Here is a 17,622-nt window from a genome sequence, read left to right on the forward strand (position 1 = left end):
ATACGGTCACCCAAGAATAAACTGCCCAAACCCCAAACGATGCTGTAATTGTTCCAACGAACACGAAGAAAGAGACGCGTGCGAGGAAGACCAATTTTGTCGTAACTGTAAAGGGAATCATAGGCCTAGCAGTCGACAATGCGAAATCTACAAAACAGAAGTTGCTGTAATCCGCACAAAAATAGATTTTAATCTGTCATATGTAGACGCAAGGAAACGGGTCGCAATTGGGAGCGGTAGTGACGCACAGGTAGCTGCACAACCTCGTATTGATCATGTCAGGTTGACGGCGTTGTCAAATCAGGTTGCGGAGAAAGATGATGAAATAACAAAACTCACAAAGGAAATCCAACAAAAACAAGCAATTGAAGAAAAATTGAACATAATCATTGAGCAAAATAAACAGAGAGACGACAGAATTAAGGAACTTTAAACTTTAAGGACTCGGATGTTTTCAAGCCGCCTAAAATAACCCATAATGAACCTTCAAAGCAATAACAATCGCACACCACAGTCCAGTACTCACCCTACCAACTACAACAAAATGCCGAACAACAACATGAATCGTCGGTTTGAGGGGTGGGAATGTGTAGTACCATCCTCACTTCTAGAGGAAGCGCAGCAGGATGGTGAAGGTATCCGGGACGTCATACCCCAACCCGTTGATGGTGAAACTCCTGTGCGGCCGACCGTCGATCGACCCGCTAATTACTCAACTCACCGACAGCAACACCCGCGTTTCAACACAAATACTCACACCAGTGAACAACAGCGAAGAACAACAATACTCAACAGCAAAATTAGACACAGCCTTTCCCCAGTGTCGATCGCAGTCGACCTTATTCAAAGAAACAGCACAATTAATACGACAGCGGTTGACCTCATCCCCTACAAACTCTGCCGCTTTCCATCCACACCCAGGACCATCTCATCCAAGTTCATCTGACGAAGGATCGTCGAACACTTGCAGACCAAATAGAACGAATAATCAGCCAAGATCAGTTAACAACGTCACCAATGACGATTTCAACCGCATTATCCAGTCCATAGAAATGTCACTGATCAATTAATACTGCTTGTAGATAATCCCCCTATTGCACTGGTGTTAAAAGAAATTCATAAAACAATCGTCGACCGTCGTAACAAATCGCTATCGGACAGATACCGCTGGATATACAAGTGTAACGAAAATGTGTACCACTCGATAGCCATTGGCATCCTACTACCAATACCATATACTCTCATAGACATACGCGGTGACCTACTTTTCGTCGCAGTCAGAATAGAATCGCCATTTCCAATGTCGATCGTCAGCATCTATTTACCCTGTGGAAGAATACCCAACCTCCGGAATCAACTTTTGCAAATTATTGACTCTATCGAAAAACCTGCGGTGCTCCTTGGCGGCGTCAACGTCCATCATTTCACGTGGAGCAGTACAAGCAACAATACAAGAGGCTCAATACTAGCTGATGTGGCCGAAACATGGGATCTCATCACCATGAACGACGGTTCCTATACATTTACACGTGGCTTACATAACACTGCAATCGACGTGTCCATGTTCAATTCCAACCTGACCATTAGATCCCGTTGGAAGCTAGTGCTTCCCATTGGTTCACTAGCTCCAGCTAGTGAACCAATGGGAAGCGACCACTATCCAATCCTGATCAATCTTGGCGAATCTCGTCCAGAAACCTCGAGAAGACCACGATGGAAATACGCCGAGGCGAACTGGAACCTTTTCCAAAGTCTTATAAACGAAAAATTAAATGACAATGAGCCTAACGATGCCACAGAACTCCTGGGCATTGTACACAACGCAGCTACAGAGACCATTCCAAAGTCAAACTCGATTCCCGGTCGTAAAGCATTACACTGGTGGTCTCCATAAACTAAGGGTGCGATAAAAGCAAACGAAAAAGAAATGAGTGTAGACAAATACTCCGAAGAGCGAAGCAAGATTCACGGGAATCCTATCTCGACAGCATCAATTCGGGCCACAGCCCTGCTGAAATATGGGGTACAGTAAACGCACTAAATAGTAAGCGAAGATCTTTGGGAATCGCCGTTCGAAATTCAGGCGGGATAACGAGAGACCCCAGTATAGTCGTTGACAACCTTGCGGGATATTTCGAAGATCTTTCTGCAGCCCGACAGTATCAAACCAACTTTAAACGAAGAAATGCCTCGGTAGATTAACTGGAAAACCTTTAAGTTCCAAACGACTCTGAACCAACATCTATAAATCAACCATTCTCCATAGCAGAACTAAATCAAGCACTGGCCGATAGTAAAGGAAACTCTGCTGGTCCAGACGATATCGGATACCCCACTCTAAAACACCGTCCTCCAATAGCCAAAACTACCTTCCTCAGGACACTGAATAAGATCTGGCTCGAAAAAACATTACTATCTGAATGGGAACATAGCCTTGTAGTAAAGGGTGTGTCACATCAAATTGCATCACGGAAAAAACGCTGTAGAAATTCGCCCAGTAGACCGATCCTTTTGAAAATTTTAGACAGTAAAATAAAAACTATTAAACAACTTTTGGCATTTTCTTTTTATTCATACTTCGAGCCCAAGCCCGTATGCTCGCACCTTCCTCTTTACCCCGTCCATAAGGTTCTGTACAACGTCAGGTTGTAGTTTTTTTTAACAGAAATCCATTTTCTCTTGAAGTCCGCCTCCGATTTAACAACTTTTGGGTTCTTCCGGAGGGCCTGCTTCATAATCGCTCAATATTTCTCTATTGGGCGAGAATCCGGCGCGTTGGGCGGGTTCATTTCCTTTGGCACGCAGGTGACCCCGTTGGCTTCGTACCACTCCAACACGTCCTTTGAATAGTGGCACGAAGCGAGATCCGGCCAAAAAGATGGTCGGGCCCTCGTGCTGCTTCAATAGTGGTAGTAAGCGCTTCTGTAGGCACTCCTTAAGGTAAACCTGCTCGTTTACCGTGCCGGTCATCACGAAGGGGGCGCTCCGCTTTCCGCAAGAGCAGATCGCTTGCCACACCATGTACTTTTTGGCAAACTTGGATAGTTTCTGCTTGCGAATCTCCTCCGGAACGCTGAATTTGTCCTCTGCGGAGAAGAACAACAGGCCAGGCAGCTGACGAATGTTCGCTTTGACGTAGGTTTCGTCGTCCATTACCAGGCAATGCGGCTTCGTCAGCATTTCGGTGTACAGCTTCCGGGCTCGCGTCTTCCCCACCATGTTTTGCCTTCGTCGCGGTTAGGAGCCTTCTGAACCTTGTATGTACGCAGGCCCTCCAGCTGCTTGGTCCGCTGGACAAATGAACTTGACAAATTCAGCTTATTGGCGACATCCCGGACCGAACTTCTCGGATCACGTCTAAACTGCTTAACTACGCGTTTGTGATCTTTTTCACTGACGGAGCATCCATTTTTGCCGTTCTTCACCTTCCGGTCGATGGTTAGGTTCTCGAAGTATCGTTTTAGTACTCTGCTGACCGTGGATTGGACGATTCCCAGCATCTTACCGATGTCCCGATGTGACAACTCCGGATTCTCGAAATGAATGCACAGGATTAATTCACGACGCTCTTTTTCGTTCGACGACCAGCATGGCCAACGTGATCTATACAATCTTATCTGATTATAAGCGAAAGCTGAAGATATAATTCCTAAAAATTAAACAGCGTTTTTTCCGTGATGCAATTTGATGTGACACACCCTTTACCTATTTCAAAGAACGGTTCATTTTCAAAACCATCCAATTATTGGCCCATATCACTTACGTGCCGTGCATGTAAAATAATGGAAAGAATGGTAAACGAACTTTCCAAGTGACAGTCGGAAATCAACGCTTGAGAATAGCCAACGAAGAGACTGGTGTACCCCAAGGTTCAGTCTTGGCAGTCACCCTTTTTCTAGTTGCGATGAACGGTATCTTCAATCAGCTACCAAATGATATGTACATACTTTTGTATACAGGTTTCATCGCGTTGGCTGTTCCAGGCGGAAATCCGCTTCAGCTAAGAAGAAAACTGCAAGCAGCGGTAAACGCTGTAGTTCGTTGGACCGTTGGTCAGTCGGATTCGACCTTTCTGCCGCCAAAAGTGTACGTACCCACATATGCAAATTCAGACACCGGCCAGTCACCATCAACAATCAACAAATTCCGTATAAGAAGACGATCAGAATTCTCGGAGTAAAACTTGATAGTCGATTCAATTTCATGAAGCACCTGAGATATGTGAAAGAAAACTAAAAATCCCGCCTGAATCTACTGCGTACTCTTGTGAAACCTCACCATAGCAACAACGGAGACATTCGTTTGCGAGTCTTCAAAGCCGTTGAGGAATCAAAACTCCTTTACGGCATAGAAATCCTATCCTCAGTATCTGAGTTAGTTATAAAGTAATTAGATTCAACATACAACAAGACAATCCGTACCGTATCATGCTTACTGCCTTCGACTCCTGGTGATGCCGCCTGTGCGGAGTTGGAGATCCTTCCTTTCTCACATGTTGTTGCTTCCACAGTTTGTATACAAGCCGTTGGTTACACGGAAATGGGGAATCAGGCCTTATTACTGAGGCCAACCGTTTATTGAACCAGTATTGCAATCTAAACCTGCCACGAATATGCGAAATCCTTCGGGCTGGTCCGAGGAACTGGAGTCTCTCCAAGTCGATGACCATATTAGAAGCAAGTTTAAAGCTGGAGATTAATCCATCGCTTTACGAAAATCGGAATACATATTACGGTAGGGAAAGTAATTTTCGCTTCACTAATAGCGCAATACTAAGTCAAACTATTGGAATAATCTGCATGAGAGGTACGGATGTTACCACCACGCCAGATCGCCTCAGCTATTGTTTACAGTGTCATTAAGAACAAGTTAACTTTTTTGCTCGACGATTTTTGATAGGAATAATTCTATTGATCAAAGATATTCTGTGAAATTTTGTGTTGAACAAAATTTTTTATGCCGAAACGGTGAAAATGTTGCAGAATACATTTGATGACCCAACTACAGTAAAAGTTCTCTACAGCGACATCGCAAAGGACCGTCGTTATAGAGAATTGTCGCTATAAAGAACTGTCGCTATAGAGAATTCGAATGTCGTTATAGAGAGAGAGAGAGAGAGAGAGAGAGAAACGCTCAGGTTCACACGAAACCATTAAATTACCGTCGATGGTGATGAAAATGGGTTATGGGGGTGAAATTGGGTCAAAAATGGAGAAAGTTACTATTAGCAATATCTTGATAAATATTGCAAATATTTTTGAAACGTATGAACCGTTTAATAACCGACATATTTCCACAACTTCCAATGCATAATACTTAACTGTAGTACAAATAGTTATTAGTTAATAATTCATCAAAGTTTGATGTGTAAATAGCCATCAAACAACTCCTCAGAACAAATCTCGTGCCCAGCATTATACAGAACTACTAAAATTGTAAATATGGTATAGAATTATTCTTTAAAGTCTTACCAGATAAGTCATTACTGATTTTGAACATCAAAAAATGTTTTCCATTCAAATTTCAAAATTTTCGAAATAATCTCTTATTTACACTGAGTGGGGGTGGAATGGGTCGAGCACAAAATTGAATTCCATGTCAAACCGATATAGTGATTGTCAGATTTTCATGAAAATTTGTGGTTTTTTTTCCTCACCGTAAATTATTAGACCCGTTTTTTTTTATCAGGGTGGCCATTTCTATTTTATGGTGGTCCGAAAAATCTACTTTTGCCCCTTTGTTCTAAAGATGACCTTTTTCAATAATTCATAACTTTTAAACTACTGGACCGATTTAGATGATCGATATATCGAATTAAAGCCAATGGGTCAATTACACTTGAAAACAAAAACTGATTTTGTTTTCGGAATTATTGATTGTAATTGTTTTTCATAGCATTTTCCATGGTTTCGGAACTAAAGTCACCATATTTTTTTCTATTTTTTCTTGAAAGCTGAGGTTTTTTTTAACATAACATATCCGAATATTAGAGAGGTGTTTTTTCGTTTCCGATTGATTTTGCAAAGTTAACTCAGTTTTCGTTCGATATTTCTATGCGACTGGACAAAGTCTATGCGACTAGAATCCAATTTTTATGCATGTGTGGTATTTCATGTGGCTTAAAATTGATATATCGGTTATCTGAAGGCTGTGTCCCATTCACCCGAATTCCATTCACCCGAAACACGTTTACTCGAAGCACATTTACCCGAATGTAACGCATACCCGAATGTAACAAATTCCCGAATGCAACATATACCCGAATGGACAATTACCCGAGTGAACATTTACCCGAATGCAACGTTTACCCGAATGCGACATTTACCCGAATGCGACATTTACCCGAATGCGACATTTACCCGAATGGGATGTTTACCCGAATGAAGAAGGAAAAATTCGAATCTGCTGTTAGGAAGTTACGAAGTAAACTGAGAAGTTGTAATGAGGAAATTCGAAAAAGATGTTGAAGACTTTGCTGTGTCATTTTTAGAAATTAGTGTAGGCACAATTGACATGCTGTCTTCTTTCCTTTCCGTATTGCTCTTTAAGACCAAGAGATCATTCAGAAATGAGCATGGGTTATGAAATATTCCGAAAATTAAACAGGTAACTTAAACATAAAATTTTGTAATGAAAATGTGAAAAGAACATATAAGAAAAAATGGTACTTACGTATTTGCCGCCGCAGCGCAATTTTTATCATGAGTTTATTATTTCGTGATGAAATTTATTTTGAGATCAATGTAATGGGGGCGAAGTCCCCATTTAACAAGGATAAGGAATCGAGGCGGCACCAAGCCGCCGAGGTGACGCAATCCGAGTAGGCCGCCGACCCGCCGCCGGCGGCCTCTCGCAAGCAAACCTGTGTTCCACCGATTGTCCGGTTTGCTTGAAACATAGGAGACGATCCTTTAGTCAGGACTGCATACATTTACCTGGTGCATTACGTTTGCCCGGTTAATTATGCATGTCATGCATTTTGATTGCTTGGTTGCAAACGTGATGCACCAGATAAACGTATGGCGTCCGACGCTCGACGTAAACGGGCTGCGCCATCCATAAGAATGGATGGACTTAAATTAATATAAAACTGCATTCTTTCACTTTTCATTATTTTGAAAAGGATTTTATTCAATGCCAGTATTTCTCGAATTGTACTTCCCACGAAAAATATTTTTTGAATGGAAATGAAAGTATGAGACAAATATGATCTTAATATAACACTGGTCAGAATTTAATATACAAATACAAATATAGTAAAATTTGTGCATTATTCGAATATATCCTTCTTTTGGGTAAGTGTCGCTTTCGTGTAGATGTTACATTCGGGTAATTGTTGCATTCGGGTAATTGTTGCATTCGGGTAAATGTCGCATTCGGGTAAGTGTCAATTCGGGTAGATGTTACATTCGGGTAGCTGTCGCTTTCGGGTATTTGTTACATTCGGGTGAGTGGGTTTCGGGTAAATGTGACACAATCCATCTGAATCGGCCCGGTAGTTTAAAAGTTATGAATTTAAAAAAAAAAGAATTTCGGACCATCGGTCAATTTTGAAAAATCATAACTCAGTAACACAAAATAACGCATCTCTGAATCTTGAGTATGTTATCTAAAAAAATCTTAGTTTTCAAGAAAAAAAAGTCACAGGAATGTTGTGTCCGAGACACGACCGCATAGTTGACGTAGGATTCCGTTAGGCTATCTGTTGATTTTGGATATGCTTGAAGAATTACATCGTTAAACTCTTTGATAATGATTTGGTGACCCTGAAAAAGATGCCGAATGAGACATGATGATAACCGCCCTCTGTAACCCTGGACGAGATGTCTCCTGTGTTATTTATGGATGAAATAAAGAAAAAAAAACTCGCCAATGTAATATAAGATAATTATCAATACCGAACACAATTATCAATTTTTGTCATCAGTAAAAACATGTTACTCGATTATCCGCGAAAGTGAGTTCACTTCTAATTCTATAGAATTTATCGGAATTTGCCAGTGAGCGGTAGGGTCTTGTTCTTTTGTTTTGTTCATGTCCTTCACATTATCTTATCACTGGTGTAAACGACCTTACAGATGGATAGTTTAATGATTTCTGTATTGAGGAAACATAGTTTTCATGCTTAAATATCTCTTTTTTTGTGTTTTTAAGCCCATTATTGCGTTATCCGCGATTTTCGTAATCCGCGGTGAGCTAGCCCGACTATTCCGCGGATAATCGGGGTTCTACTGCATAGAGAAAATATATTCGAAATGGAAAAGGTAATTTTCTTTTATAATATTTATTTTCTGGGTGTTTATTCAATCTTTTATTCATCCCAATGCGAATTTTTATTGGACTAACAACACCTTATATTATATGTAGAGCATATGGGAAATCACTTTTTCGTATATTTCTTCACTTTTCCAATTTTTCTCACCGTATGAACATTCCTTGAGTGGAAATGAACATAAAAAACAGACAGCTGAAACCGAACCACCCGTTCTCGACTGGGAACACACCTTGATTTTAATTTATGAACATTTCAATGACTCGTTTCTAATTTCAAGTTATTTTTAACACAACTGCTACTATATACAATTTTACACTTACACTTGTGCTAACCTTTTCACAATACTCTATCGGTCATTGATATGAACTTTCACGAAGTTCCAAATTTGAATTTTATTTGCTAGAATCATCGTATCACTCACCTTACATGCAATATAAAAATGCCCCCGACTTGCATATATTTGGAATGCCGATTTCCCCAGGGCACCTTGGTTTTGATGCCTCTGTTAGGGGACACATTTCGGTAGGAACAAAAGTTCCCCCTACTTTCATGTATTTTCAATGCCGATTTCCCCCAGGCAGCTTGGTTTTGATGTCTCTGTTAGGGAATCGCCGCATGTGTCGTCAATTTCGACCAATCAGAAGTGGATATTTCCGTTAGGATAGGGGTTGAGATTTTTCAATTGTTCGATGTTAGTTTCATGACATATATTATTTTATTCAATGTAAAAAATTGTTATGGAGTGCTGGAATCGATTGACGCAAAAATTTCATCAATCCATCATGAAATGACTGAGCAATAAGCGTTTGAAATTGGACAATTTTCACGATGTGCTCGATTTTCAATTTTCAATTTGTACCCCAATATGTTCCCGAAAGACGTAATCCTACGTCAAAAAAATGAAAAAAATATAGTCCTTTGGTCTCAAGACAATGTAAACTATAAAAAAATACAATCAATAATTACAGGACCAAAATCCAAAATTTCTGCAAGTATAAAATTTTTCGAAAAGAGACTAGCTAATTGGGTTTAATTTGATATGTCGGTCATCTGAATCGGTGCAGTAGTTCAAAAGTTATGAGTTTAAAAAAAAGGAATTTTTGGGAAATAATGAGAAAAAAATATCTTTCGGATCAAAATGGAAATGGTCACCTATTTAATTTGATATGTAGTTCATCCGAATCGGGAAGAAATTTTTTTCAGGCAACCCTTAAATGGAAATGATCACCCTAATGATGAAAAATACGGGTCTAATGTATTGCGATAAAGAACAAAACTACCACTTTTCACGAAAATCTGAGAACCACTATATCGGTTTAACATGGAATGACTGTATATACACATTTCCATCGCACTTCTAGGTGGATTGACACTATTTTCCTAAATCAAATAATCATTTAAGACACTTTCATGTGGTAAATTATCTTAAAATTATTGAATTTCTTAATTCTTAATAGAAAGTAATATTCACTACTTTGACCCATTGTCACCCCCTCTGAGGGGTGAGATTGGGTCAACATTCATTTAATCGTAGTTCAGTGAAAAATTAACAATTCCTTGATCACGTACGAGTGTTCGTCATTAGAGAACATTTCTACGTAATCAGAATTGTGTTTTACTCTAATTTACGATAGTTATTCAACAAAAAATTCGAAGACTATCTTTTTTGACCCATTTTCACATCGACGCTATATTATCTTGAAATAAAAACTACAAAACATTGAAAAATAGATACAAAATTCGGCCCTAACACATTTTTCTTTGAATAAAAAAAAAGTGAAATGCAGTTCTTTTGTAAATTTGTTTTAGTTGATAAACCAACATTAATAGATTGGAAAGCATCTTTTAGCTGGTTTCGGTTTTGGTTTGCTATTATGCTTAATTTTGGTTTGTGTTAACGTAAGGACAATTATCACCACTCACGAGACGCGACACGGGACTATAAGACACAACACTTATAGTCCTTACAAACCATTCTTTGTGTGGACACCGACTGGACAACATCGTTGCTGGACAAGCTGGACGGCGAGAGATCGAGTGCCTTTCTCAAGGCAAGAGGGTGGAGGTGGTAGCGCTGGAGTAGAATAGAGTAGAGTTTTCAAAGGGCCTTTCTCAAGGCTAGAGACGAATGAACGGCAAAAGTTTGAAGTCTCTATAATACAAGACCTTCCTTCCTTCCTTACAAACATTAAACGGTATGCTATTATGTCATCGTCAGACAACATTGCTCATTCGCATAAGTTGTCGTCTATCAATGTTATCGTTATCAATGCTGTTTTCATTGATGTATATCAAATTGTCTGATTTCACAAAGCCAACTTTTACGAAGCAATTAACAATAGTGGTTGTTTGGCATGATTTGCTACGCATTAGCTAGTATACTAATACTCTGTAGAAGATTGGCATTCAACGATTCTTTTTTTTTCTATCGCATACAGTTGGTTTTTTACTAATTTGTCGCGGTAGTGCATTCTCAATGTTTTAATTATTTTAAGGTCAAGTGGTTCGAGCCCAGAGGTTATGTTTGGCGGAAAATAATGAAGTCTACATTTTATTATTTTTGTAGGATATTTGGATGGCTTGGACAATTATCAATTATCAAGTCAACATTCTTTCATTCAGTTTCAAAATCCATTCTCCAAACATCGCGCTCGCCAAACGCATTTTTGTTACATTTCTAAATCCTTGGAAGATTTTTAATGTTTTTAAAACATTTAGGTTTGGCACCCATATATATTAAAAATATCTTGTGGGCTACAGTCAGCAATCAATAAAGATAACGTATCGGATTTAAATTGCTCAGCAACTCCGACATCAACAGCTCCACTTTCGCCACATGCGGTTTTACACGACAGCTCATGCCTCTTAACGAATTTTTGAAACTATCCATCGTTTGGTATATTGAACATCAGCAGTTCAAACCATTATTCCCACCTTTTCACGAATTTGGTTCTTATTTTTTGTTATGGATGAAATCCAACTGTGCGGCACATCAAATTCACTGGATAATGTTTTGTTTTCAATGATTTTTTCCAATTTTTTTCAAGATATTCAATCGATTATTTAGCTACAAAGTTTTTCTTGTCTTTGAATTCATTTCGAAAATTTAGAGTAAAACAAATTATACTTCAAACTGTTGCACGAATTCGAATTTATAAGCTTACCATGTAACATTTACGCGGACAATTTTTTTTTTTTGGTTCTCGAGGACGGGATTCTTGTACAACAAAACTTAAACTGATTTGTTTCAATAAACTCTCCCTATCTTTTATCAGCTTTCAGGTTTCCTATGTTTGTGTTTCAAAAGCTGAGCTGAGTTTGTGTTAAATTCAGATATCTAGCAACTGAACAGAAATATGGGAAACTGACAGCATTCTTTTTGTACCGTTCTCTAGCACTGTTTTTGCGGAATAGATTTTGTTTGCTCCAGAATCGTTTTGAGTATCTTGAGAAAACGTGATCCACAACAGCTAATCTGTATTGTGTTCCTTTTTAAAATAAAAAATCTACACAATATCGCTTAGTTTTTTTTTTCCACTACGCATCACGAGAGCTTCAAAGCGATCACGTCTCTTCCGAGAGTTATTTTTTGGATTGCCCTTTCGCTGTACGAAACGGTACAGCTGATTATGTTTAGCAAAATTGTGAACAAAATTTTAAAATGAACCGTCAGCAGAATCGCGCCTGAATAGGGTAGAAGTACCTATCATCGCAGTAGAACCTATTATAGTAATACGAGTGAGTTTTTTATTAGTTTAGAAAATATATCTTATTTCTAAAGGCTCTAATATGATTTATAAACATCAGAAATCTCTTCTCTGTCGATTTTGGTACTTGATTCCATGCGAAACATTGTTCTTTTGTTGAAAAATTTAGTTTGAAATTAGTGTGTCCAATCGTTGCTTGCTTTCTAGCATTTTTCTAAGGAATATGCGACCAAAATAATGAGATGTTTATGCTGTGAAGTGGTTGTTTTGATGCAAACACAGTGTAGACGCATACCTTCTTGATGTTGTGATTCGAACCATTTATACCAATTTATTGAAATAAACATGTATTTTTGTATTACCATAATTGGTACAATTTTACATCTACTTTCCAATTATCGCAATATCGAAAGCTGCCTTGTTCCTATTATGGTTGTACGAAATCGCTGCAAAGCTGAAAAGCATCGGAAAGCTATGTTCCTATTATGGTTGTACGTTGTTATGTAATGGTTGTTATGCTATTATGGTTGTACCTCACGTTTTTACGCTATGCAATTGCATATTATAGGGCGCTTTTAAACGCTCAGTCTTCTTCAATAGCGTTAACGTTCCCCGGCATGATAATGGGCCTGATCACGAACATCACTGCCACGTACGCTTTCACGTCACTTACACTTCACTTAATCTTTTTGTGTCTATCATCATTGTCACGAACAGTTGCGTGTAAAAATGAACTCCGTGAAGTGAAAGTGTTCATTCCCTATTATAAGAGACATGTCTCGCATACTCTTGTACTTAGCTCTGTCTTACTCGTTTGAATAGTGAGAAATATTTAGATTCATTTTTTATGAACCGTTTCTTCAATTTTGATGAATAATACTATCTTCTATATCTGAGAACAAACCCGAACTTATCCACCTCACGATCAGTATAATCTGAGCTACTCCCATATGGGATTCTGAAGTTTAATCCTTTTATCCTTCCCATTCTCGTGTAATTTGATGCACAGGACATGAGGTTTGATTTAATTATTTAAACAGAAACTGGTCAGCACTTTTTTAATATTCTTTCATTCAAGTATGTCTTCAAAACAATACCGTTGAAAATATCTATAACGTAAAAAGTTATAACTATCGTCCTGATTCTGGTCTGGTCCGCCAATTGTGAATGTTTGAATTACAAAAACCAGCTCTGCAATGTTGGAAAAACAGGAAGTGGGTTATATCTATGGTATAACCGCAATGGGGACGTATGACTATCGTTGATTTAGTGATCATTTGTTTGAAGTTGAATCTGAATTCATTCTGAATGAATGAATAAATGAATATTTTGGGGACTTCGAAAACGAGAGCGTTACGTTGGAGGTACAAGGTTTTATGCATCTAATATTGGATACGAAAATGTCCTACTGATGGGGAAGAATCAATGTACTGGAAAAAAGGTAATGAAGATAGTAGAGTTTCGAGCGACATAGCATGCGCTGCCATAATTATTTCTCAAATAGTGACGTCAGTCGTTGTGTTTATCTTTGATTGTCCATGTGAAAATGCTATTTTCAGGAAGTAATTTATCAATTAAAAACGTTGATTTTTTTAGTGTTTCCGCTGAATATAAAGCTAATGTGATAGCGTGCAGTGAACATTTGTGAAATCACGTCGGAAAAGACGGTTAAAAGTGATATTTCCATGTGCCATTTTCACTCCCCCACGTTCATAGAAACAAGTGAATTTTCATTATTTTAACGTTATGAAGTGGATGTTTCGAAGGCTCTCAGTGTCGGTGTGTATGATGTGAGAGAATAATCGCCAATTATTCAAAATTTCACCGAAAATGTTACTGCTTTCGAGAACTAAGCATACGACAGCTCTCTGGACCTTTTTACCACATAAATTATAGAAATGTGCCACGATACAATTGTCATCTGTTAAAAAACCAACAGTTGAATAATTTCATGAGAATTTTGGCTCAAATTATCATGCAACCGTGAGTATTTTCAACATTGATTTGTATCTTCCATATAATTTTCATTTTGAAAGCAAATAATTACGACACGATATTTTGTTTGCCAATACAGATATATTTCGCCTACTGCTCCACCTCTATATGTACCTCATTGGGGAAGAATAATCTTCAGAAGCTTTCCTGCTAATTGCACTTGATTGAAAAATTACAGAACTAAATGTATTTGGTCGCAGTATTATATGTATAGAAAACATTACAATTAATTGTATTTGGTCGCAGTATTAAATGGATAGAAAACATTATAATAAACTCTTTCGCTTGAATATAATTTTCAAGTCCAAGTGGGACTGGCAGATTATTATACAGCAACGAACACTTCATTCCGGATTCTTCTCGATAACCAGCGAACGTAAAGAGTTGCACGCGTGTATGCGTGTGGCAGTTGCTTCGATACCTCAAGCGGAACCAATTTTCGATGCTGGTACTTTCTCGGCCGTCTTCTCTTCTCCTTCTGATGGATCGGCTTTTCTGCCCTCACTCACAGTTCCAAACAAACTGCATCTCTTTCAGGTCAGGTCAGGCCAGGTAATGAATCCCTCGATCCCTCGCCGTCCAGCTCGTTCAATTACGATGTTGCCTTGTCGATGTCCTCACGAAAAATGAATACGTTTCACCACCAGAATATCGCTTATATATGCTTTTTGTGCGTGATTGAATGGAGAGAAGGTGTGGTTTACGATGTCAATTCGGAAGGCAAACTAGAGGGGAATGAACTCTCTGAGTTTGAAACTTTCGGCAACTGAGCATTAATCGATTGAAAATTATATAATTTTCACGATGCGAAACATTTTCCGTTGCGCGCACATACAATATTGGATACGAGAATTTTCTACTTATGGGGAAGAATATTTTTCAGAAGCTTTCCTGTTAATTTCGATTGATTGAAAAACCACAAAACCAAATGTATTTGGTTGCAGTGTTATATGGATAGAAAACATTAGAATAAACTCTTTCGCATCAATGTGTTTTTCAATTCCCAGGTGAACTGGTAGAGTATTTTTCAGCAACGATTAGATTTTCCCAGATTTTCCTCGATACTCGAAGCCCACCAGTGGTTAATGCTAACTCGATAACCACCTGTTAATTGTACTTTATTGAAAAATCACAATACCAAATGTATTTAGACGCAGTGTTACATGGATAGAAAACATTAAAATGAACTCTTTCGCATGAATGTATTTTTCAGTAACGATTGGATCTTTCCGAAACTTTCTCGAAGCTGAATGGCATTCAAACGAAGAGTTCCGCGCGTGTATGTGTGTGTGGCGGCTGCTCCGATCTCTTCCCGGGGAACCGTTTGTGGCATCACTCCTGATGGATTCTCTTCTGGCCTAAGGTGCACAAACAGGCTCTTGGTGACACCGTTCATCCGCGCTTTCATGATAAACGAAGAGCTTCACCACAATAGCGACAACATGCTCCACTCGCTGTTCAATTATAACTGAGTGGACTTCCAAGCGGCGCTCGCTTATATACCGATTGATGATTTTAATAGCCTGTTTTGAAAGCAATTTTAAGACTATTGAAACAAGTTTTTGAATCAAAAAGTAACAAGTATATAACGCGTAGACATTTTATCTTTCGAATGAACTGTTTATCATACCGGTTCGTTCACTTGTTTAGGAGCTATTAACGCTCAAAATCTCGGTCTCCGGCGTATCGTTTCGTTTTCGAAACTTTGATTTTACACCCCGGTATAGAAATGAAAGACGTAGTCCTACGTCAAAACTCTACAGTTATTATTTTATATTCAAAATATCAACAAATCAATATTATACATAATCAATCATAATGATCGTATTTGGGCCAGTGGCCTCCATTGCCATTGTATGGTATTGCAACTCTCTCTTAGTCTAATCCTAAAAACAAGAAACAAAAAATTTCTGTTCATTCAGGACAATCGCAAGTAGACCTTCGCCATGTTTCAATGGGCCTACGGGAGCTACATTTTTAATCCTTAATTACATCCCATAGCGCCTTTACAGAATCCAAATAAACAAATTTACATCCTCTGGATACGTCAGAATTTTCGTTCTGTTTGTTTATCTTTCACTTAAACTTACTTTTACTTTTACTTAAACAAGACAAGACAATATTCAAAATGTTAGCAAAAAAGCTGAATAAATAAAAAATTAAACTTACAGTGTCGTGGTATTCATAATAACACCGAGTTCATCAAAGTTGTCACGACGGATGAACTCTTCTGGATTCTACACACACGGTGACAGCCGTAATAAGGTTGTATACAATTCACTTCGTTTTCACCGTGAAGTGACGTTCGTGATCAGGCCCAATGTAGACGCTAACCACTCGGCCACGGGTGCGCTTAAACGCTCAGTAGTGTTGTGAAATAGCAATATGCGTGTTCGACCGAAGCATATTTGGTCGGAGTTAATTCAGACCGGACCATGTGACATTATTATGATTTCGAGAGAAATGAGTTTGAAGTTTGGTGCTCCTGCTGTACGCGTGATTCCCCAGATCTGATTAATGTGGAATGTAGCTTACAAAATACTTAACCTAATGTAATCAATAACTCAATTTTTTTTATTTTGCGACTTGGTCCGCTCTGACTTAACACCGACTATTTGTTTGATCCACTCTGTTGAAAATCAAATCTTAGTTGAATGTGTTAATATCCTTTGTTCAGTTCCGGTAGATAAGCAAAAACTGCATCACGCCTTCGTGATTCTCTTACCAGCTGGCAGAGAATCCAGGCAACGTTTTCACAATTTGGTATCCGGTCGGATACCGAAAATCGGAAATAAAACAATAATTTCTCATTGACAGAAGATAAATCATAACCGGAACTTGTAATGCTTGTTAATTATTTTTTGATTTGTAGTTAATTAGGTGTACCCTCTCTCAGATTATCATCCCGGAAGTTCTTAGTTGTTTTTTTTTTAATTTTGAATACAAATAATTGGTTGATGTTTTTTTGCAAATTGAAATTATGTGACACAAAATTTGTCTGGAAGGCCATGGTTATCGTAAGAGAAAGTCAATTAAGAGGATCGATCAAAGCAAAAGCAAAAAATTAGGCAAAAATTGCCAAATGATGATTAATAAATAGTGGGTATTGTATATAAGTTATTGGAATTTTCAAAACTGCCTTCTGATTTGGGAATCATCGCATTAATGAAAAAGCTTTCATCAGAAAAAGGGACGTTTTTCATTGTATTAAAACTTTTTCCTGTAGTAAAATCACCTATAGGAGCGTTTTTTTTTCCAAAATATATTTTTTATTAAGGCACATGTGGCGTTAGCCTGACGGGGCCGGGAGTCCAATATTTTGACAATTTTCGTCTTACAACTATGTTAGTAATATGTAACCGATTACTCGCGGTTGGCTCGAGGTTAGTATTACAAGTGTTCTCATAATTGGTATGTTGCAGTCTTCGATGCTCTATACGTGTGCCCGACACGGGCTACTTCCTATTGGGATGCAGCTGACCATTAATCAGCAACGCCCCCCTAGTCTGTACCCCATATCTAGCGTGGTGCGTCTTTCTCGACTCGAGGAATCCAGGATAGAATGGTCACTAGCCGGCGCAATCATCAGTTCGTGTAGAGTTGTCATGAGCGGTACAACCTTTGGCTCTTGTTGAATGATCAGTG

The 17,622-nt window shown here is 38.5% G+C and overlaps 1 protein-coding gene across 5 annotated transcripts in view; it reads left to right on the forward strand.

Annotated features, from left to right (window-relative positions):
* Window positions 1–17,622, forward strand: part of LOC129774867 (hybrid signal transduction histidine kinase L-like) — a 97,820-nt gene that overhangs the window by 66,718 nt on the left and 13,480 nt on the right. The window lies entirely within an intron of this gene.

Source organism: Toxorhynchites rutilus, chromosome 3 (assembly GCF_029784135.1).
Source record: "Toxorhynchites rutilus septentrionalis strain SRP chromosome 3, ASM2978413v1, whole genome shotgun sequence".
NCBI lineage: Eukaryota > Metazoa > Arthropoda > Insecta > Diptera > Culicidae > Toxorhynchites > Toxorhynchites rutilus.